Raw genomic sequence first — 22245 nt, 5'->3', positions numbered from 1 at the left:
CTTAAAAAGCACTATACAAATTACCACGGTGAGCAAGTGCTTATTCTGGAAAAGGCTGGGCGGCGGTGTCGTGTGCTGGTTAGGGAACTGTGTCTGTAGGTTGTTGGTTTGATTCCCAGTTTGGGTGCTGGTGTTGTACCTGTCCTCTTAACCTGACTTGCTTCTGTAAGAATAATCAGCTGTGTAAATGGAAAATAAAAATAGTGTGCTCATAAGCTGCTCTGGGTAAGATTGTCTGAGTAAATGAGAATGTAATGTAATGTAAAGCTGTTTGATAAACGTCAGTATCGCTGATTATAGTGCTGTGCAACTTGCATTTATTAAAAACAGCGTTTAAAAACCCAGTGACTTCAGTCCCCCCCGTCCAGTTTGAACACCACCCCCACCCCCCCATCCTGTGGACTCCTGTCACTGCAGAGCGTCTGTTGGGCCGATCCTCCCGGGATTGTGTAATTCCTCAGGACAGATCGGCGTGATTTGTGGGGCCATCTTTTTCCTCTCGTTTGTGAGATTCACATGTCCGCTGTCTTGAGACCACACGCCTGCTTGATGGATGTGGGTTTCCCTCTCTCTCTCTCTCTCTCTCTCGCGCTGACCAACCAACCGGGTGTCCTGGTTCAGGGAGCCCCCCCCCACCCCCACCCCCACCCACCACCTCCCTGTCCCCTTGACTTGCACTGTGCACAATGTCCCAAGGATTTATTCTCCCGATTTACTGCCCTTGTGGAAGCTCGTGTCAGATGAGGATTGTGCATTGACGTTGAGGAAGCTTTTCCATGACAGGGGTCCTGAACATCCGCGTGGGTAAAAGCTCCTTCTAGATGTCAGCCAGCGGAGCTCTGGTAAAGAAAAGCACTCCTTTATTCCCAGCGCTAATCATTAGCAAAGCACTGCTTTGCCCACGACACAAATCACCGCTCAAACCTGGCAGTTGACCTGCATGTTATCTTTAGCAAATGGCTCCCTTGACCTGGATGTTGTCATAAGCAGATCACAGCGTGGACACAGATGCTAACGATTGGCGCGTTGCGGCTTTGTGCCGACGATGCTGGCATTATTATTAAGTCAGAGCTTTGACCCTGATGCTAGTGATGATCGAATCGCAGTTCTGACCTGGTCGCCTTTGCCCCAGGTGCTGGTCACGATAATGGCAACGGTGGTATTTGGGCTGGTATATCATAAAGGACATTTACGTGTGATGGGTTTTTGGTTCCAGATGGGGGGGGGGGGGGAGATCCTACGAGCCTTTGTGCCAGTTTAGCACCCCTCAGCTTTGCTGCTCGTTCACATCGCGCGCGTCATGTGAAAACCATACAGGGCTACACGCGTGGGATGAGAACAGAGCTAAACCTGTCTGTGGAGTGGCCTGCAGTCACGAGCAGTTTTTGTCTGTCCTCGTCCCGTTTGCTTCCTCCTGCCACCCCCCCCCCCCGATCCCACCCACCCGTTTCAGCCAGCTGTGGCCGGAGCATCTGGGCCGTCTCCCCGATGTGTCTGGCCCGGCACGGCCGCCTGCTGTGTTTACACTCGCGACGCTAACGCTAACATTTCTATCTTTGGCTTCGTCCTCTGGAAAGTACCTGGGCTGTGTGGTCCGGGCTTTGCTGAAGTTTCGGGGTGGAAACGCATCCGGGAGCGCTAGGGGCCTACCTTTTTGTGGTGGTTGGGGTGGGGTTGTTGTCGTGGGTTATTGGAGGAGTTTTTTTTGTGTTCACACATCCAGTGAGTATCTGATATTTTCCTTGAAGTCTAAACATCAAATCTTCACTTGGATTTGGAATTCTTCTAATTGTGTTTGGACCTCATTTTCCTGTGGTCCTAAACCTGATACATACCCGATACCTGGCCATGCAACTAGTGTCTGACTGGTCGAATCAGAATTTATTTATTTGTTTAGAGCCCACTCATCATTCCCCACCTGACACAGTTTTCACTGACATCATTTCACCACAGAAATCAGAAACGTGCAGCTCGTTCTAAACAGACAAATCGGATTTGGCTGCTTACATAATTACTGTGTGGACATTTGCCGGAAAAATAGATCAGATCTGAGCACGAAGGCCTGCTGTCTAAACTAAGCTAATGAAGTGCTGGGGCGGGGGTGGAGGGGGGGGGGGGGCATTGCAGAATGACTTAAAATCCCTTAGCTTGCCGAATCATTCTTCACTCAGCTTTGTTGTTGGAGTTTTTTTTAAATAGAACTGCATTTCCCATGCTCCCTTTAGTTTACAGGAGGGCGTAATTGCCCCCTCGCTAATTTAAGCGTGTCCCATCATCACAACATCCTCTGAGTCTGGAGTGGACGCACTCGCGCACACACGGCCCCCTGAGCAGGGGGGGGATGGGAGTTTGGGGGGGATGGGGCCAGACTGCAGATCCCCAACAGGCCAGAGGGGTCGCTGTTTCGCAGTGATGTGAAGAAGTCCCTGCCCACAGGAACCCTGCCTGGATGGTCGATTGTGTGGTTGTGTGTCCCAGTCTCAGGTTCCTGGTTCCTGTAAGCACCACCGTAGCTTGCATTCTTTTTCAGACCAGTACGGCGTGCTGTGGCACCCACACTGGGTGCTTGGACTGGAAAAACCCTTCCATTCCAATTCGCATTTAAAAAAAAAAAAAAAACCTTATGGATCGATAGTAGTCAGTGGTGGTGCTAAGCTAATTTATGTTCAGCCAGTTCAATGCTACTAATTAGGCTACCGACAGTATGTGAGCTGCTGCTTATGGGCCCTTGGGGACTTCTTTCTGAATGCCTGTTGAGGGCAAGGTGAGCCGGGTTGGAAATGCTCTGAAGTGGCACAGCTGGTGTGCTGAAGTCCTGCGCCCCATGTACTGTAAGTATAATTCAGTAAGCGGGATCTGGGCAATCCCGTCATGCCAACTAAAAAATTCTCCAAAAGATATGCTGAGAAGACTTAGCTTATAACCTGTTTTTTTCCTGTTTGTCAGTTATCGTTGGCCCCATTGCTAAAGAACATTTTTTTGGTTTGTCGAGCACAAAGAAGCGAGTATGTTGTAACCTGCGAACTGTGTTTTCTGGAAAACCACAGCGGGAGTAAAACACCTCTGCAAGTGGAAGTAATTACTGTGATTTATTAGTGCTTCTGAGCACCAGCAAAGGCTGCTTGGAAAGCTTGTAATAGCGCTGGCAGTGGACAGCAAAAAAAAAAAAAAGAAAAAAAACTAAAACAAAAAAATTCTGTGAAGAGATTCATGGCTGCTGGATGGCTCATCCGCTGTTCGTGTGCGTGGATGGGGCTGGTGTCCAAACCGGACTGTGCCAGTGCCGGCTGTGGCAGATGGCCCGGCAGGATGACATGTAATTGGCTGTGGTGTCACTCAGGAATCGAGACTTGCAGTTGGCTGGGATAAAGATGTCATCGTGTGCCAGCGCCCCCTGCTGGTCCGACGGACGCCAGCGGGCCAGCTTTTGGGCAGCTTGTGACGCGTCTTCTTTCGGCTCATGTCTGTGTGAGCCTGACCGGTAGACTGCGGCGTGGTGAGAAATGGCGGCTGATGCTTCGGAAGACAGAACACGCTTCAACTGTGCCATCCCTAATCGCTAGGGAGGGGGTTGGGTGTGGCAGTGAGTTCTGACAATTGGGCATTCCAAATTAGGGAGAAAAGGGGGTGCAAAGCATTAAAAAAAGAGAGATTGGCTGATTCAGTTTTTGTTGCTCCGTTACCCATTAGAACCAGAACAGTCCTTAGACACGACCCGTGCCTCACGATTGTCTTTGCTCTGCCTGCCGGAACTTTCCTGGTGCCGGGCCGGGCCTGGGGGGGTGGGGGGGGGGTGTTCTCTGTGTAAACGGGCCACTGTCAGGGTAAGCGTCTGGGAGGGGATGAATTCTCTGGAAAATTTTTGAACTGAGCTCCCACCCCTGCCCCTGCCCCCTTAGCCTTGTGGAGGAGGGCTTGTGTAATCTGCCCTGCCAGTCTGGGGTTCGGCCAGCCTGCTCTTTAGGGTGAAATCTAATAACACGCACTCCTGACCTTCAGGAACCAAGAACGGAGGGTGGAGCCAGAGAGGAAGACATGTTGGGTTACAGTGTGTGTGTGTGTGTGTGTGTGTGTGTGTGCGTGTGCGAGAGAGAGTCCGTAAGTCTGTGAGTCTGTGTGTGTGTGTGTGTGTGTGTGTGCACGTTGTGTGTGTGCATGAACAGTAATCTGCAATGAAAAATGGTGCTCGTGTGTGTTGGATAGAAGGTTTTTCCAAACTTTCTCATTGAATGTTTTAACACAGGCTTAACTTGTGAGAGAGACAATTCTATTTTTAAACTTCCTACTCTGCAAAATTGTTTCCCATGTTTGGCTCTTTTTTGTATTTGTTTATTTTTTGTTCAGTTCTGCCAGCGAAGCCGGTTGGAGTTTAGCTCAACCTGAGGGTGAGAACAGGGCGAGGAGGAGGAGCTGGTCAGCTGTGGGGGGGGGGGGGGCAGCTGCCATTTTAGACTGTAAGGGATCCCTGTTGACGGGAACCCTGGGTCTGTTGGCTGGCGATGCCGGGGGGGGAGCAGTGTTGCCGGCGCACCTCTCGGTGCCCACAGCTACCAATGAGCTGACAGCTACGCTACAGCACGGCTGAATTCAGATCCACTTCAACGTGTCCCCTTTCCCTCGCTCTCTTCCCTCGAATGAGCCGTCTCGTGATGAAATTTGTGATGTGCAACAAGTGAGCAGGTGCTCTGCGCGAGAGGATAGACGAGGAACAAACCAAAACAGAACTCAACGGGCCTCGCTGCCCGTACTGGAAGTACATTTTTTTTGTAGGAGGACTTTGGAAGGTTCATGAATAATTCATAGCAATCTTACCCCAGCTTATCTTGAGTGATAATAAAAACATACCAGCTGGTCTTATAAAACACTGTCGCCGGTCTTTGCGGTGCCTTTGGTGAGGATTTCTTGTAAAACCTCTCGCAGAAACACAAACCCAAAAGCACGTGGGCTAGAGGATCTGACAAAGTTCAGTTCTCATTTCTTCCCTTCCCGTCCCTCAACACGCGCTCATGAATTATTCACAGTCCTAAAAATGATCCTTCAAAAAAAAAAAAGACTCCTCCTCTGTTTGACAGTTGTGCATGGACTTATCTTCTTCACGTGTGGAGCATTGCATTGTGGGATCTTTGCTGGAAGCTCTGATTTTATACCCTTGGTCGTGAGGGAGGAGAAACGAGGGAATGTAATTGCTCCTTCGCCTTTTATAAATCGGAACTGAACACCGCTTTGCATGGCTGCGATATTTCATCTTGCCATCTTTGGGGATTCCCCCTTGAGTCAAGAGAAGGGAACGTCATGAAGGAAAGAATTAAACTCTGATCTGAAGGCAGCCCAGGGTTCCGCCGGATTATTGGGGAGCTCCCAGCCCGTTCACCTTCACGGAGTCCCAGGGTATCCCCCCAAAAACGCGCAGTCTGGGGAACCCCCGTGCTATAGTACAGCGCACAGGAGTGCTGATGTATAATATTGGTAGCCGGGGATTCTACTTCAGTGATGGATCGCCTATTAGCATTAGTAGCCTACTAGCCCGTATTTAGCTGCATGTGATTATGAGGACTAAACGGACTGAAATGGCGGAACAGCTAAGCACCGTCAAAGGCAGACTGAGCGCTTATTTGTATTTGGCTCACCGCTGCCGGGGTTGTGGATCACGGGGAAGGGCCGGAGACGAGAGCGTGGCCTCTGTCAAAGCCCGTGCTGTTGCCACGGCTCCTTTTCACGGCACGGGTTGAGATTTCGGGGCTTGCGGGGGGGAGTCTGAACCCCCCTGTGGGTGCGTGCTCTCTCCATAGTCGGCTCCGGCGCGGTCCGGATGCAGTACCGGACCGTGGGGTCTGGAACAGTGTCTGAACAGGATGAGCAACCCGTCAGCCTTCTGCTCCTAGAATGTTAAATGTCCCAAACCGTGTGAGCTATTCACTTTTGCCCCATTGTGAGGATGCCAATAGTAATATGCCTGCCAGACGTAATTATTTATCGTCCTGAGTTAATGCTGTGTGTAGCCTTGTGGATCTGTGTATTTATGGTATGTAAAAACCGGCCGATCGTTTTCACCGGCCTTGTGTGTGTGTGTGTGTGTGTGTGTGTGTGTGTGTGTGTGTGTGTGTGTGCGCGGCCTCCCTGTGCTGGAGGTGGGTCGCCTAAGCAACCTGGCCCTAACCCATTGGGCGCAGAGAGCACGGTGGGCGGGTCCTTAGCGGCGCTGATTGACAGCGTGCGGCTGCTCGGTTCGCTGTTCGGGTCGGTGAAGTGTCACGGAGTCCCGTCGCTGCTCGTGAGAGCGATCGGGGCAGATCGAGCCGGGCGTGCTGAGCGGGGGTGACCCCAGTGCCAGGGATTAGTCATTTATCTCCTGAAACGAAAAAAAACACGTACGCTGTCCTGGGACACCTGAGTCATTGCCGCTGGGCGGTCAGAGCCAGCCTAAGTGAGGAGGGAGATTGGTGAGCGTTTGCTGTGGGACCTGGCTGATTTTTGGCAGGGGCGAATGAGGCCGGTGCAGGGCTCGGGTGTCCCAGGCGTGAGTCTGATGGGACAGGGTGGCAGAGTGGGCAGATTTGGGCGGACGAGAACTGGCTGCAGAGCGGGTGGTGCCAGCTGCACCTCACAGCCCTCCCTTCTCTCCGAGGACACTGCCCCCCCCCCCCCCCCCCATACAGAGGACTCTGCCCCCCCGACTATAGAGGACTCTGCACCTGTTCAAATCTGCTGGACTGCAGCATTTTTCTCTGTCTCCCTTTCTTTCTTACTTACTCTCACTTATTCACTGTCTCTCTCCCCTTCACCATCTCTCTCCTGTCCTCTCTGTCTCACACTCTTCTCTCACTCTCTTCCTCGCTCTGTACTTCTCTCACCCTCTCCTTCCCTCTTTCTCACTCACTCACTCTCTCTCTCATTGATTCACCCTCTTTCTGTTCCTCTCCCTCACACACACTCTCTCCCCCCTTGCTCTTTGACTCTCTCTTCTGTTTCTCTCTCTCCCTCTCGTTTGGAAGGTGGTCCCTTAACTGCAGTAGGGACAGTGAACAGAGCTGTGTCCATCACCAGGAAATCTCACCCTGAGCCTCTGTCCTTGGGCTTCAAGTGCGCGTGTGCGCGTGTGTGTGCGTGTGTGCGCGCGTGTGTGCGTGTGGGTGCGTGTGTGCGCGCGTGTGCGCGCGTGTGCGCGCGTATGTGTGCGTGTGTGTGTGTGCGTGCGTGTGCGTGCGTGTGTGTGCATGTGTGTTTGTGTGTCTGTGTCTGTGCGTGTCAGGTTTACCTGAGATAGGTGTAATGTGCAGACACACAGATTATTTGAAGAGAACAGCCTGTTTGCCTCGCACTCTAAAGCCGCAGCTCTTCCTGCTGTTCTTGGCGTACAAATAATTGCTGTCCTTTCGCCTTCACTGCAAGTCCTTGCTCACACACAAAGCCGAAGCGGCAAGGTCAGCCGTAAATCATCACAGCGTCGCTGCTCTCTCTTAAAGAGCAGGGCTGGATGTGAGCTCGTGCTGTGCTTCAGAGACGCAGCGGCCAGGAACCACACGAACGGACGGCTGCTCTTCGAAAGGCTAGATTCCTGCAGTTTATGACTGGACCATAAAAATTTGCCTTGGGTTTACAGCTTGCACTCCATCCCCCCCCCCCCAACCCCCCAAAACAAGATTAGTTTGGCTCTGATTATTTTCAGTTGTGGACAGTGGTTCTGTGCAGTGGAAGCTGGTCCTTTATTACATGAAATATAAATCGGGTGAATCATGTTTCGTAAAAATATAACTTTTTTTCCATTGCGTGGAATCACTGGCCCCTGCTGAATTAAGAAGATCCGAAGAATACTGTTTCTCAGACCCCACACACTGCTCACCGCACCCCCGCACATCCCACTCTCTCACTCTCTCACATTTTAACACCGCCCTCCCTGTCGGTGTAACTGGAGCAGTAGATCTGGGAGAGCGTACCACAGGACCACAGTATTCAGTTTTTACTTCATCTCGCTTTTCTTATGTTTTATTTCACCACAAAGTCCCTGCCGAGATTCACATTTTGAGAAAGACCTGATGTAAAAGACAGTAACGACAAACGATCAGCAGTTAAAGTGACAGCAACGTCACCTTCCCACAGCATTCTGGCTTTACCACGACGCAGCTGTTGCTGTTGTAACTGTGGTAACCATGGTTACTGTTAATGTTGTAACTGCGATTGCTGTCGGTACGGTTGTAACTGTTGTTACTGTTGTTACAGTTGTTACATTGTAGGAATGTCGCATCACTGCAAAGGGGAGGACCTTGGTTGCTGATTGTGTATGCAGAACATTCTGAAGGCCCTTTGGACTTTTCCTTTTGGTCTTTCCATGAGCTCAGGCTACGTTATCACAGAAGATTTTTATTTATTTATTTGTGCCCGTTTTCGTTGCCGGTTTTGTTTTCTTTGGAGCTCTCTGGAGACGGTGCGCTTCGAGAACAGCGAGCGCGTCTTTGACGCACTGCGTGACACGCTGACTTCTGTCAGCTGTGCTCGCTGTGCTTTGGCTCTCTCAGGAGCATCGCAGGGCGGGAGCACGTGACCTTAATTCTGTTTGGGCTCCTTCAAGATGCAAACGGTCGTTACGCCTCCTGGATCAGGCGTTTAATTGGGTGCATTTCATTCCACCGCGAGTGAACCATTGTGATAAATGTGCATTGTGATTATACACAGTGGTAATAAAGAAACATAATGGTAATTAATCAACATAAGATGACGCTGCATTTGGCCGGGGTGTCGGCGATGGACGTGCGATCAGAATGCAAGTCCGCCGGTTTGCCGTACAAGCGTTGTCATGGTTTCCAGCCGTCCTAATCTGTGCTGCCTATATTGTTGTACCCTGATGACGCACTAGACGCGCTGCTCAAGTGTAAATCTGAGGAAGCAGGGACCCCCCCCGCCCAGTGCTGTACCCCTTTTTCGGTGCGCTGCTCTGGAGTAGAACTCTGAGCCCGGTGGAGCCCTGGGAGGGTAACGGTGACGGAGCTGGGCTGCTAACAGGTTGTGTGGTTCTGTATGTACAGATGGACTGCGTGTAAAAGAGTGCAAGGCTGTGCGAGCTGCTTTGGATTTGAGAGTCTGCCAAATGCCTATAATGTTAGTGTGCCGTAATGTGAGGTTTGGCTAGTTAAGGCTACATAACCTGCAGCAGCCCTGACCTGGTTTCCACCACTCTCGTTGGAGAGGACCTCTCTCCTCTCTTTTCTTCCCTCCCTCCCTCCCTCTCCACATCTCTCCCCTCCTCCCTAACCCCCCTCCACACCTGCCCTTCTCCCTCCCTCCCTCCCTCCCTCCCTCCTTCCCGGCCTCTTAAACACTGCGAGCACAGGCTTTGAGCTGCGGCCTGCCTCAGAGGGACGTTCGCTGTCATGCTGCGCTGTTAATGACTAATGCGACAGTCTGTCCTCTCCGCTTCCTGAGTCCCAGTGGAAGCCTCAGTGGAGATTAGATTTCATGTGCGTTCTGCTTCCTCACTGTCGTTGTTTATAAACACGTATGGACTGGTGTGTCTGTGTATACGCACACACACACACACACACACACACACACACACACACACATGCACACACACAAACGTGCATGCATACACTACCCATACACCATAAGCTCTCAGTCTCTCTGTCTCAAACACACACACACACACACAGAGTCCATATTTATCATAACCGCATATACACGTAACACCAGCACATGCATCATAAACACACTCATGTGCTCAGTATTGACATTGACACAGTAACATTTCTTGAGTTCAGTCCTGGTCTCATTGCTTTAATGGCTTAACTATACATCTAGAATTCTGCTTTAGAGACAAACTGAAGCACGCACACATTAACTGTTAGCAAGAGCAGTCTAAACAAGGGTTTTTTTTTATAACCGCAGTTGTTTACCAAAACAACCTCCCCGTGTTACCTCACTTCCTGTGGAGGCTGCGTCACTTCCTGCCAAATGGTGTTTCTGAAGGTCCTTTCACAAGCCCTTTATGTTGACACAGCTGGCAGTGTCACAGCTGTATGATTTACCATGTGACCCCCAGGGGCTGGGGCGGGGACTGTACCCTTCTGTAGAGTCCCCAGAGATGGGGCGTCGCCAGGGGAAAGAGGCGCTGAATTGGGGGGGGGGGTGAAGTGTTGCCCATGTGCTTTCCCAAAATCATGTATTTCAGTAGTTTTTGCTGTGTGTGTTCACACACACACACACACACACACACACACACGCAGCGCGGGACAGAGCTGCCGCTGTACTGCTGTGAGCAGTGTGTCGCGGGGCGGCCGTGTGCTTAAAGCCTAAATGGGCGCATAAATTAGACATCAGCCCCCCATGAGCCTGCTGAAATATCCATGTGGCCCAGCAGCCCTTCTGCAGGAGAGCCGGATAGAGGGAGGGGGGGGGGAGGGAGGGAGGAGGGAGGGAGGTGGGGGGCAGTGGGTGGCACCACCAGGCACCGCAGTGCATAGCTGTCCTTGGGGACAGTGGACTGTGCGCCAGATAGTCATGAGTTTGCATCCCTATTGTATCATGGTGGTTGAGCTCTGGAGTGGTTAAAGCAGCTTGTATAAGCTGCAGCTTATGAATGGGTTGTAGAAGGATGTAAGGTGCCCTGGTGTAATAACAGACCTGGTCAGTTGGTACAGTGGTCTGTTGCTGTTGACTCTCTCAGATTTGGCTTTGCAGGGAGTGTGTCTGCATTTAGTGTGCACAGAGAGGACCCTGCATGCAGAGGCAGCCGGACAGACAGACAGAGCTCCTCCTGCAGGGGCAGACAGACAGACAGACAGATCGAGCCCCTCATGCAGGGACAGACAGACAGACAGACAGACAGACAGACAGACAGACAGACAGACAGACAGATCGAGTCCCTCATGCAGGGACAGACAGACAGACAGACAGACAGACAGACAGACAGACAGACAGACAGATCGAGCCCCTCATGCAGGCACAGACAGACAGATGGGCAGGCCTCGTATGCAGCCACACAGGCGTGTGGAGTTGGGGGTGGGTGGGGGGGTGCAGTCCTGGGGCCTGCTGCCTCTCCAGCTTCTCATTTCCCAAGGATTTCCCACAGTCTGGGCAGCACTGGAACCAGGGAGGGGAGGGGCACAAGGGGGCGGAGTATTCATTACATGGGGGGGGGGTGGATGTAGAGGCACTGACCTAAACATAGCTGAACAGCTGACCTCTCTCTCTCTTTATCTTTCTCTATCTTTCCCTCTCTCTTCCTCTCTCCCCGTTGCATTTTTTGGCTCCAACCCCTCCCAGCTCATGTCCTTGTGTAATGCACACTGCTGCCAGCTCGCTCTCTCCAGCCCTGTTTCTCTGTGCCGGCCTCCCCATCTTCTCATCTGTTCTTCACTGCCTGGACGGATGGAGCGAGGGAGGGAGGGAGGTTGGGAGGGATGGAGGGATGGAGGGATGGAAGGAGGGAGTGCATCAGCATCCTGCTTTCCTCAGAACGCTCCCTGCTGCTCGAGCGCAAAGCCTTCCCCCTTTGACAGCCAATCAGAAGTGTTCTCTCTGCGGACCACTGGTATCCGTGGCGCCGTCTCTCTGTGTAGTGGATTGGGTCTGCTGCTCTGCCCACGTTAGCAGGGCTGTGCTGGCTTCTGCAGTGGACACACACAGTCCTACACACACATCTACACACACACACACACACACACACACACAGTCCTACACACACACACACACACACACGTATACACACACACACACACACACACACACACACACACACTGTCCTACACACACACTTACACACACACACACACACACGTGCACACACACATCTACACGCACACACACACAGTCCTACACACACACACGTATACACACACACACACACACACACACACACGTATACACGTATACACACACACACACACACACAGTCCTACACACACACACACACACACACACACACACACACACACGTATACACACACGCACACACACACACAGTCCTACACACACACACATGCATGCAAGCACACACACACACACACACGTATGCACACACACACACGCACACACATCTACACACACACACACACACACACACGTATACACACACACGCACACACATCTACACACACACACACACGTATACACACACACGCACACACATCTACACACACACACACACACACACACATGCACACACACACACACACACCTACACACACACACACGTATATACGCACACACACACACCCCTACGCGCGCACACACACACACACACAGCCCTACACACACAAACCTACACACACACACAGCCCTACACACACACCCCTACACACACACACACACACACTCTAGCTCTCTTCACCCTTGTCCCTGTGGACGCGGGTGCGGGCTCAGCCTCTCTGAAATGCAGGTGTGGCGGTGCTGGGGTTCATCCGAGGACAGCCGCGGTGAGCGCTCGGTATCACGGCGCTCCTGGGGGGGGGGGGGGGGGGGGGGGGGGGGGGGGGGGGGGGGGGGGGGGGGGGGGGGGGGGGGGGGGGGGGTAGGTGCAGCGCCGCCCTCCGGCCGCCACTCCGCACCGGCGCCATTACCGCCACCGCTAGCGCTGCACCGAAGGCATCGGGGAGTTACAGCGCCCCCTGTGTCCCCTGCGAGGTCGTGAGTGCTTCTGCAGTGGACTGAGAGAGAGGGGACATTGAGTGGAGGGGGTGGGGTTTGGGGTGGGGGCGTTCTGCATGTGTTAGTGCCCTTGAGGATAGTTACAGAAATAAGAGACTGTTGATAAGGAGATGGAGGTGTAATAATTTGCTTGCAGTGTGGATCTGTCACTGGCGAGCCTGGGGATGGGAGCTGACTGAACAGCTGGACTGGGGGGTTGGGGGGGGGGGGGGGGGGTTTGGGGTCTGTGTAGCTCGTGCTGTGAAGGTGCTGGGTGTCTGTGTGCGGACGGGGGTCTGTGTGCGGATGGGCTCCTGGTTGTCTGTGATCACCGGGCAGGATGATCTGGTTGGTCTGGCGCCCTGATTGGTCAGCTCTGGAGAAGCGACCGTTTCCGCGTGCCAGGAGAAAGCGCACGCCTGTCCGGAAGCTGCAGTCATGTGACGCGGACAGCAAAAAAGCCGATTGGACGTGGCAAATTGGGGCTGAAAAAAAATATGAGTGACCTGAGACAGAGGCGTGGACGCAGGCAGTGGCATTTACAGGGATGCATTTCTCACTGTCCAACAGGGAGCATGTGCAGGGGTGGGGGGGTGGGGGGGGGGTTCTGCAGAAAGGGGAGTCACTCAAGAGATCATCTCCCAGAGAGAGAGAGAGAGGGAGGGGGAGAGGAGGGGGGAGGGTGGGGGGGGGCGGGAGAGAGAGAGCATCTGGGTTGTTTTTCCCTCCCCCCTGTTTAACTCTGTTCTGTTTAAAGGAACCCGAAAGCGGGACTAGATGAGTGTTGTTTGGGTAGTGGGGGCTGAGAGAAGACGCAGGCCCTCTGAGCCGGGGGGGTAATGTAAACTCCTTTTCCAAAGGCCCGATCGGAACGCCGTGTTCTCATCCGACTTTGCTCCCTTCAGAAAAAAAGATTTGAATGGCCTTTTCTGGAGTGTGCTGGTGTTTTAAGACGCGGCCTGCTCCAGATTCTTCCCTGAGGCTTTTACACTGTGATTTGTGACACAAGCTTTCCGTTGTTTTTAGATCACCCTCAGTATCCAAAAAAACGAAATAAAAAAACGGAATGTGTTTCACATAAATGAACGCTTCACCAGAGCTGGGTCAAACACGTATTTGTTTTGGATTAAAATACTTTTCTGTGCTCTGTTGATCGTGCCTGGTGTAATTGAGCCTGCCAAGTGCCAGTGTGACCAGAAGAGGAGGGGTTTGCACTTTCTGAGAGTATTTAATTGGTTCCAATACACCAGACAAGATCAATAAAGCGCAGAAAAGTATTTGAATCCATAGTGGGACGCCTCTGAAATGAAGAATACCTGGTTTTTAAAGGTCAGTGACCTCTTTTTATGTTGCTTCATGCTAATATTTTCATGGGGGAGTGGTTTCTGGATGCTTCAGCATGGAGTCTGTCAATGCGTGTTTTTGGTACACAGTGTAACAGATTTGATCATGTGACCCTGTCCCCCATTATATGAAAGAGCGAAAGACGCTCAGTCCTAAAATGGTTGACACTGAGGTGCAAGTATTAAAATGATATGCTACCAGAGAGACGTACTGCCCTCACCAGAAGGAACTGCAAAAGTTTTTTTTTTTTGATGAGTTCGGGGACAGGACAAACAAACACGTTTTGGCACGTCACCTGCGCTTGTGTGATTGCAGGAAACGACGTGGGTCCGTAAAAGGAGTCAGTTCTTTCCACCAATTAGACGCATCGCATATGTTTTTGCAACATAATCAGTCATTCGGTTACTGAACACCGTTCAGTTATTAAAAGGCGATCTGCGGCATCGTTCTGCGTAAACAAGCGATTTTTCAAAAACGCCTTCCCCCCCCCCCCCCCGTTTCACCCTTATTTGGAATTTCTGAACGTGTTTTTTCGCCGACGTTCGCTGCTGCGAGCTCGGCGATCGCTTTGCGAGGGCAGACGAGCGTGCACTCTCTCCTCCTGAGGTGAGCGAGCTCAAGCCGAGCGAGGCGGCGGATTTTTGAGCGGACGTGGCTCTCTGTGGTGGGGGCCCCCCGCACCTGCCGTTAAAGGAGCATTACCCCGGCCCGGCCCGTAAGTCTCCTCCCCTGCCAGCTTCCGGCCCGGGCCTGGCTCCAGCCCCGGAGAGCAGCTCTGCGGTCCTTAAAGGGAGAGACGGACCGTGACCGAGCTCCGCGGCCGGCCCTCCCCGGCAACCCGCCGCTGCCTGCGAGATGTAAAAATCGATTTCATTAAAAATTAAACTAAATGCGCTTTTTTTTGGGGGGGGGGGGGGGGGCAGCGGGGGGTGTGCGCTGTGCGTAGGAGGCCTTATCGGTGCTTTCGCACTCGCTGAGCACAGACATTGGTTGAAAATGTATTCTTTAGCCTTGGCTATTGGTGCATGGTGCTGTGGGTGTAATTTAGAGGCGGGGAGAGTTGGATGCAGGCTCAGATTGCTGTTAGTCAGACGGCTAATGGCTGTGTGATAATCTTTCAGCCTTTACAGCAACCAGATTCACTGCTCACTGAGCTCAGGAGAAAGGGAGCTGTGAGTCCTGTATATGCACACGCACGCACACACCACACACACACACACGCACGCACACACCACACACACGCACTACACACGCACGCACCACACACACACATGCACGCACTCTCACACACACACGCTTATTCTCATGAATAAGTTCCATAAGCATATCTCCTTCTAAACTGCATTCCTGCTCAGTGGTTTTCTGTAGATTAGTACGGAGTTGAACGCCTGATCGGCTGTGTTTGTTCAGTTCTTTTAGGCAACAAAGACCGTTTTCTGTAAGAGTAGAATGATCCGTTTCAGTAACCTTACTCAGCTTTGAACCTACGGCGCTCTCTGTCCTTCTCTCTCTCTCTCTCTCACTCTCTCTCTCTCTCTCTCTCTCTCTCTCTCTCTCTCACTTCTTCCATCACGCACTTGTCTCAATAACTTCTTCCTTATTTTACTTACTGATCTAGAGCACGGCTGCGGATGTATACATCAGTCATGAAAATTTAATGGTGGAAAGCTTACCGGAACAGTTACGGTTTCACACACACACACACACACACACACACACACTCACACTCACACTCACACTCACACTCACACTCACACTCGCACGCACACACACTTGCAGGTGTTCAGAATACACAGGCCCCACCTTGTCGCTCCCCCCCCCCCCCCCCCCCCCGTTCTTTGGGAGGGGTTTGATATCTCTCTCTTTCGGACCTGCGGTTCTGTGGTGCGTCGCCCCCCGCAGGCTGGACGCGGTCCCTGCGATGAGCCTGGGGTTCCTGCCAAGCGCTCGCCACTCCCAGCTGGCGGGAACCGGGCGGGAAACGGGCGGTTGGCAGCGACGCTCCGGCACCTGTTCCCCCGCCTCCACGACTGCCTGCGCGATGATGGCCGTGGTCACATGACCAACGGCCAGATAAGGCGTCTGTGGCGGTGGCAGTTAATTGAAGTGTCTTTTTTTGAAACTTTTTTTTTTTTGATTTTGAGGAACGCGTGTGGTTTCGCGTGGAGTTGATGGGAACCGCTTTATACAGGGGGGGCCGGCGGGGGCCGTGTGCGTACCTGCGCCGCGTCCTGTGTTTATGTGGCTTACTTAGCTCTTCTTTTTAAAAAAAAATATTTTTTTGGGCTTTTCAGCTTTATTGGACAGGACAGTGTAGAGAGACAGGGAGAACAGGGGAAGAGAGAGGGAGAGACTCGGACTCGAACCGCCGACGTCGCGGCTCGTAATGAGCGTGTGGACAGTGCTCTACAGGCTGCGCCACGAGACACCCTACTTAGTTCTTCTTTATTATTAATTTTTTGTTGTTGTAGCGTATAGGTGCGCACTGCTGAAGTCTGGTTTTATTTGGCGGGGTCCTGTCCGCCATTGCTTCCATCCTCCATGCGGATGAAATGGTGGCTCGAGCACGACAGTGCTGGTCACGACGGAGGGGGGGGTGTGGGGGTGTGGGGGTGTGGGCTAACATTGAGGAGTTCTCCTGTAGTGATGCCAGGCAGAGAGGGCGTGGGGTTTCAGGGGTGGCCATTGTCCCTGAAGTGTGAGGGATACAGGGGGGTGGGGGGTAGGGGGTAGGGGGTGGGGGCGGGGGGTGGCCTTGGGTGGGACCCTCCTCTGCTACTCTCTGTGTCCTTTTAGACAATGGGAACAGAGCACAATATTGGGGGGGGGGGGGGTGAGACTAACAACAGTGAATGGATCTGTACAGCAAGAGGCCAAAAACACAGCACTTCAGGACACGGGTACAGTAATGAACTGTGCGATACAGACAGACAGACGGACTGAGGGTAAAGTGGTCGCCCTTGGAAACAGTCCCCTTTATTTTGTTTTGCTTTGTTTTGAAGCTTAGTGATTCGCTAATTTATACCAACCCAGCTCTGCAAATAAACCACCTCCCTGGTTTATCAGAATTAGCCGAATTACAAAAATGAACTGAATGGCCTTGTTGATATCTGCAAGTCTGGGGCAGCGAATGCAAAGCAGACTTGCTTGTCATCGGGCCCTAAAACCTGATCACTTGCTTGGAGTGGTACAGGGTGGTGAGGGATCAATGACCTCAGTCTCAGAATTTTAGAGAGCCAAATGCCAGAAAGTCATGGTTCCCAAAAGGATGGAGTGTGTGGTCAGGGCAGGAGGCCTGTTTGGCTTTTAATCAGATTGTGTTGTTAATCGCTGGGGCAGAACTGTGGGGCACGGCCCAGTCGATGGAGCCCTATTGAACTGAAATTCTGTGGAGTTTAATTGGAAGAGAAGCGATGGATGGATGGAGAAACAAAAGGACAGAGAAAGATGAACAGATCCATGCATAGAGAGATTTATGGAAAGAGGTGGAGAGAAAGACTGCCAACAAGAAAGAGGGAGGGAAGGAAAGAGAGAGAGGGGGAGGGACGGGCAGACCTAATAGGGGCGTGTAATTGTTTTCTTGTCTCCAGCCGTTGTGTGCTGGGTCCTGGCAGCAGTGTCCCTGTCCCTGTCCCGTGTGAACCCTGTGGGACGGCTGCTGGAGGGCTGGGGTGCAGAGGAGCGAATCCTGGCGGTCCTCCATGTAATCCGTTTCCCGGTCGATGGGATCGATCCCCACGGCCATCAGGACGGCCTCGTCCCACTAAGTGGTCCCCGATTGATGGCGTGCCCCCCCCAATCCTGCCCCGCCCCGCCCATCTCCTGAGTGATCGATAGTGGGGTGAAAGACAATCGCAGGTTAAAGAGAAGATTAATTCACAGCCTTACTTTTTGACAGTTGACTTGACCTCCCCTTCCCTTAACCTGCAGTCACCCCCAAAACCTACTGCATGGAAGAAACCTCTGGGCGACTTTTTAAATGTGACTTTTAATCCATGTTTATTTTCATCATCATTTATTTTTTCTTGTGTCTTTTTTTAAGTTTGCCTTACCCTTATTGCTGTCACCATGCTGGCATGAGATGCTGAGATCTGTCTGTAGTCCCTGTGCAGTAGAATTATGGGATACGGAGTTTCCCCCCAGGCAGCACTCTGCTTACTGCTGCCGCACAGGGTGATGTGGGAGGTGTCATTTTATGCTTCTGTCACACCTGTGACTACGGTGCTGGAGGGCTCAGATGGAGAGCCCCCCCCCCCCCTCCTCCACCCCCCACCCTGCACAGCCTGCTCCTTTATATGCATTTATTCATCTTTTAGCGTGAAGGTCTTTGGCCGTCATCTTAAGGAGAGACAGTGGTGGACAGGGGGGGGGGGGGGGGTAAGGTTGGCTTGCGTTGAGCTGTCGGCATGATTGGCCGTGGCGTGGTCTGTGGAAGGGCAGGGAAGGGGGGTGGGCGGGGTTGTCATAGACATAGAGCACGGAATGGTTCTGCTCACTGGAACTGGTGTCTGAGTATAAACAACCACTGAGCAGCCATTAGGGTATAGTCAGGAAAAAGCATCTGCAGTAACCTGCTCCCCCTTCAGCTTGCGTGTGCCTTTTACGCCTGTGCGATCTCTGGAGGTGTAGGATGGCTGTCCCAAGGCTGTTTGACTTTGTTAGACCCAGACCAAACCCCCCCCCCCCCCCTTCCCCCCAAGAGAAACCTGTTTCACGCTGCTGTGGGAGCCTGGCTTGTGACCGGTAGGGCGCAGGTTTGAATCCTAGGCGTGAACCAGTGTGGGGGGGGTGTTTCCCTGTGACTTGGGGTCACTCAGGGGGCGGATGAGGGGCTGTGATTGGCGGGGGGGGCCCTGCTCTCTGTCTCTGTTATCGTTTGCCGGACACTGACGAGGACGCGTCCCCTGAGAATGGGGGCTTGTGAGAGGGAGAGATTCTCCTTGTTGTGCTCTTCTTGTTTGTTTTGTCCAAAAATGGCCTGCACGGCCTGCTCAGTTCTTCCCTCCCTCCCTCTCTCCCTCCCTCCCTCCCTCCTTCCCGAAATGATTCCTGTAATGAGACCAGTGCTGTGCGCAGGGCTCCTCGCCCGAGACGGAGACAGTTGTTTTTTATTTAGAAATAAAAAGGCATCGCTCTCTGACTGACCTCCGAGTCATGCGTTTAACTGCACCCCCTCCTTCCACCTGCCTCATCTCCCCCTCTCTCTCTCTCTCCCTCTGTCTCTCACACACACATGCACACTCTCCCCCTCTCTCTCTCTCTCTGTCTGTCTCACACACACACACATGCCTTATCCCTCCCTCTCTTTCTCTCTCTCTGTCTGTCTCACACACACACACATGCCTTATCCCTCCCTCTCTTTCTCTCTCTCTGTCTGTCTCACACACACACACATGCCTTATCCCTCCCTCTCTTTCTCTCTCTCTGTCTGTCTCACACACACATGCACGCTCTCTCCCTCTCTTTCTCTCTCTCTGTCTGTCTCACACACACATGCACTCTCTCCCCCTCTCTTTCTCTCTCTCTGTCTGTCTCACACACACATGCACGCTCTCTCCCTCTCTCTCTCTCTCTCTCTGTCTGTCTCACACACACATGCACGCTCTCTCCCTCTCTTTCTCTCTCTCTGTCTGTCTCACACACATGCACGCTCTCTCCCTCTCTTTCTCTCTCTATCATACACACATGCACACTCTTTCTCTCTCTCTGTCTGTCTCACACACACACACATGCATGCTCTCTCCCTCTCTCTCTCTCTCTTTCTTTCTGTCCAATTTATCCCCATAGTCCTTCATGTTGTCATGGCAATTTTTTTAGTCTTCTCTTCAGTTTAGCTATAATTCTTTAAATGGTCCTGAAACTAAAAATGAACAAACTTCAAGAGTTCTATTTAAAGGGGGTCTTGACTGTGTTGTGGTTCACTGTGATTGGCTGTACCTTACGTCCGTAGCTCATATACAGCTGGGCATGTGCGCGTGTGTCCAAGCATCAGTATGTGTGTGTGTGTGAGCGTGTGCACGTGTGTGCGCGCGTGCGTGTGTGTGTATGGGTGCATTTGCGTGCGTGCGTGCGTGTGTGCTTGCGTGTTGGTGGGGTGAGATGTATAAATGTGCGTGGTGAGTGTGAGTGTTTGTGTCCATCCCATTCTGCATGTGCGCATGTGCGGATGCGTGTGGGTACGTGTGTGTGTGTGGGCGTGCATGCGTGTTGGTGGGGTGAGGTGTATAAATGTGTGTGGTGAGTGTGAGTGTGTGTGTGTCCGTCCCATTCTGCGCGCGCGCGCGTGTGTGTGTGTGTGTGTGTGTGTGCGCGTGCATGCGTGTTGGTGGGGTGAGGTGTATAAATGTGCGTGGTGAGTGTGAGTGTTTGTGTCCGTCCCATTCTGCATGTGCGCATGTGCGGATGCGTGTGAGTACGTGTGTGTGTGTGCGCGTGCATGCGTGTTGGTGGGGTGAGGTGTATAAATGTTGTATAAACACGTCCATTCTGCACGTGTGTGTGCGTTTGTGGCTGCTTCTCAAGGTCAGGAGGCTAACAGCCGGGGCACCTCGACTCTGACCCGGTCTTTTTGGGGAGAAGTTCATCCTCTTTGTGTTTTGGGAGGAAATCTGTGGGAAAGCGTTCAAGTTAGACATTCAAGATACCTCAATGGCCATCTCACCGCATCTCAAGACACACACAGACACACACAGACACACACAGACACACACAGACACACACAGACACACACAGACACACACAGACACACACAGACACACACAGACACATACAGACACACACAGACACATACAGACACACACGTACACACTCATACGCACTCATAATCTCACACCCATTTTTTTGTATGTGTGCTGCATGTATGAAGGGTAAGATGGGAAGTGGAGTTTATGACAGTTGAAGGGGATACAATAAGGGGGGGGGAGGGGGGGAAAGGTTCTCAGCTGCAGTGAATGTGTTCTCATTTTCATTCATAGTACAATGGCAGAAAGTACTATGTAATTCTGACAATAGGAGATTTGGAACAACGAGCTGTGAAGTAGATGTGTGTGATGTCACTGTGAGCGATCGGTCCTCGTTAATGTTAATTCTGTGGCTCGCTCTTTTCAGATTCTCTGTGCATCACTTCCTGTTATTCTCTCACAAGCCTGTGTACACTCGTATGTATACACGTGCACACACACACACACCTACACACATATGCACACACACACACACACACACTTATGCACATATGCTCACAAGTGTGCGTACACACACACGTATACAGTAAGTGCATGCACACACTCATATGTACACACATGCACACAAGTGTGCGCACACACACGCATGCAGTAAATGCATACACACACTCATATGCACACACACACACACACACACACACACACACACATATGTACACAAGTATGGGCACACACGCGTACGGTAAATGCATGCACACACTCATATGCACACACACACACACACACACACACACACGCACTGACACGCACACACACGGTGCAGTGAATCAGGCCACCGCCACTTTCACTACGGCTGGTGTCCTGCTCCTGTTACAGCAGGAGGAGCGTCCGCCTTGATGAATGTGCGCCTGGACGATTCCCAGAGTCCCTGGGACGTCCTGCACGTCCCCTCCTGGCCCTCGCGGGCGTTCTCTCCGTCCCCGATCGGACGAGTCTTGCCAATTCGCGGGAACGTTTTTTTCAGAATTCCGCCCTTTACATCGAAGCTCGGGAACTGAATTTAGAGGCGTAAGGGCTGTGACATAGAAGCAGGATTACCCAGAATGCTCCTGCTGCTCCAGGCGGGGGGCTTGGCGGTCAGCGCGCCCGTGCTTTGACGCTTCTGTCTGCTCGGTCTCTCGCTCGGCGTGCAGTCACGTTTCAGGACCCGTTCGCTTCGTGTTTTGGTTTTTATCGTCCCGGTGGTCCAAATAAAAGGATTTTCATTGTACCCTTCTGGCAAGGCGCTTCCCCTGACATAAACAGATGATGTTTAGTGTGAGCACTCCAAGTTACTCTGGTGTCACTCCAAGTCACTCTTAAGTGCAAGGCTAGTGAATAAAACATTGATGAGGTCTCTTGGGTGTCGTGTACAGTTAAGGCACATTATTATTATTTGCTGTGATAGTAGTAATAATAATGAGAATAATAGGGATAGTCATAAAACAGTTCCCTAGGTGTGGTATATTCATTTTCTTCTTGGAGCAGAAAGGGGACCTGGGAAATGGGGAAAGGCCTGGGAATTTCCTGGGAGTGGACCTCGGAGGAAGTTCGCGTCTCCGCT

The 22245-nt window shown here is 52.2% G+C and overlaps 1 protein-coding gene across 2 annotated transcripts in view; it reads left to right on the top strand.

Moving 5' to 3' along the window:
- The window catches only part of LOC118217014 (adenylate cyclase type 9-like), a 45309-nt gene that overhangs the window by 6379 nt on the left and 16685 nt on the right, over positions 1 to 22245 (top strand). The gene's annotated exons all lie outside the window — the stretch shown is intronic.

The sequence above is a fragment of the Anguilla anguilla genome, chromosome 17, assembly GCF_013347855.1.
Source record: "Anguilla anguilla isolate fAngAng1 chromosome 17, fAngAng1.pri, whole genome shotgun sequence".
In the NCBI taxonomy this organism is placed as follows: domain Eukaryota; kingdom Metazoa; phylum Chordata; class Actinopteri; order Anguilliformes; family Anguillidae; genus Anguilla; species Anguilla anguilla.
Note: the sequence above shows the minus strand (reverse complement) of the source record. Positions and strands in the feature narration are given on the sequence as shown.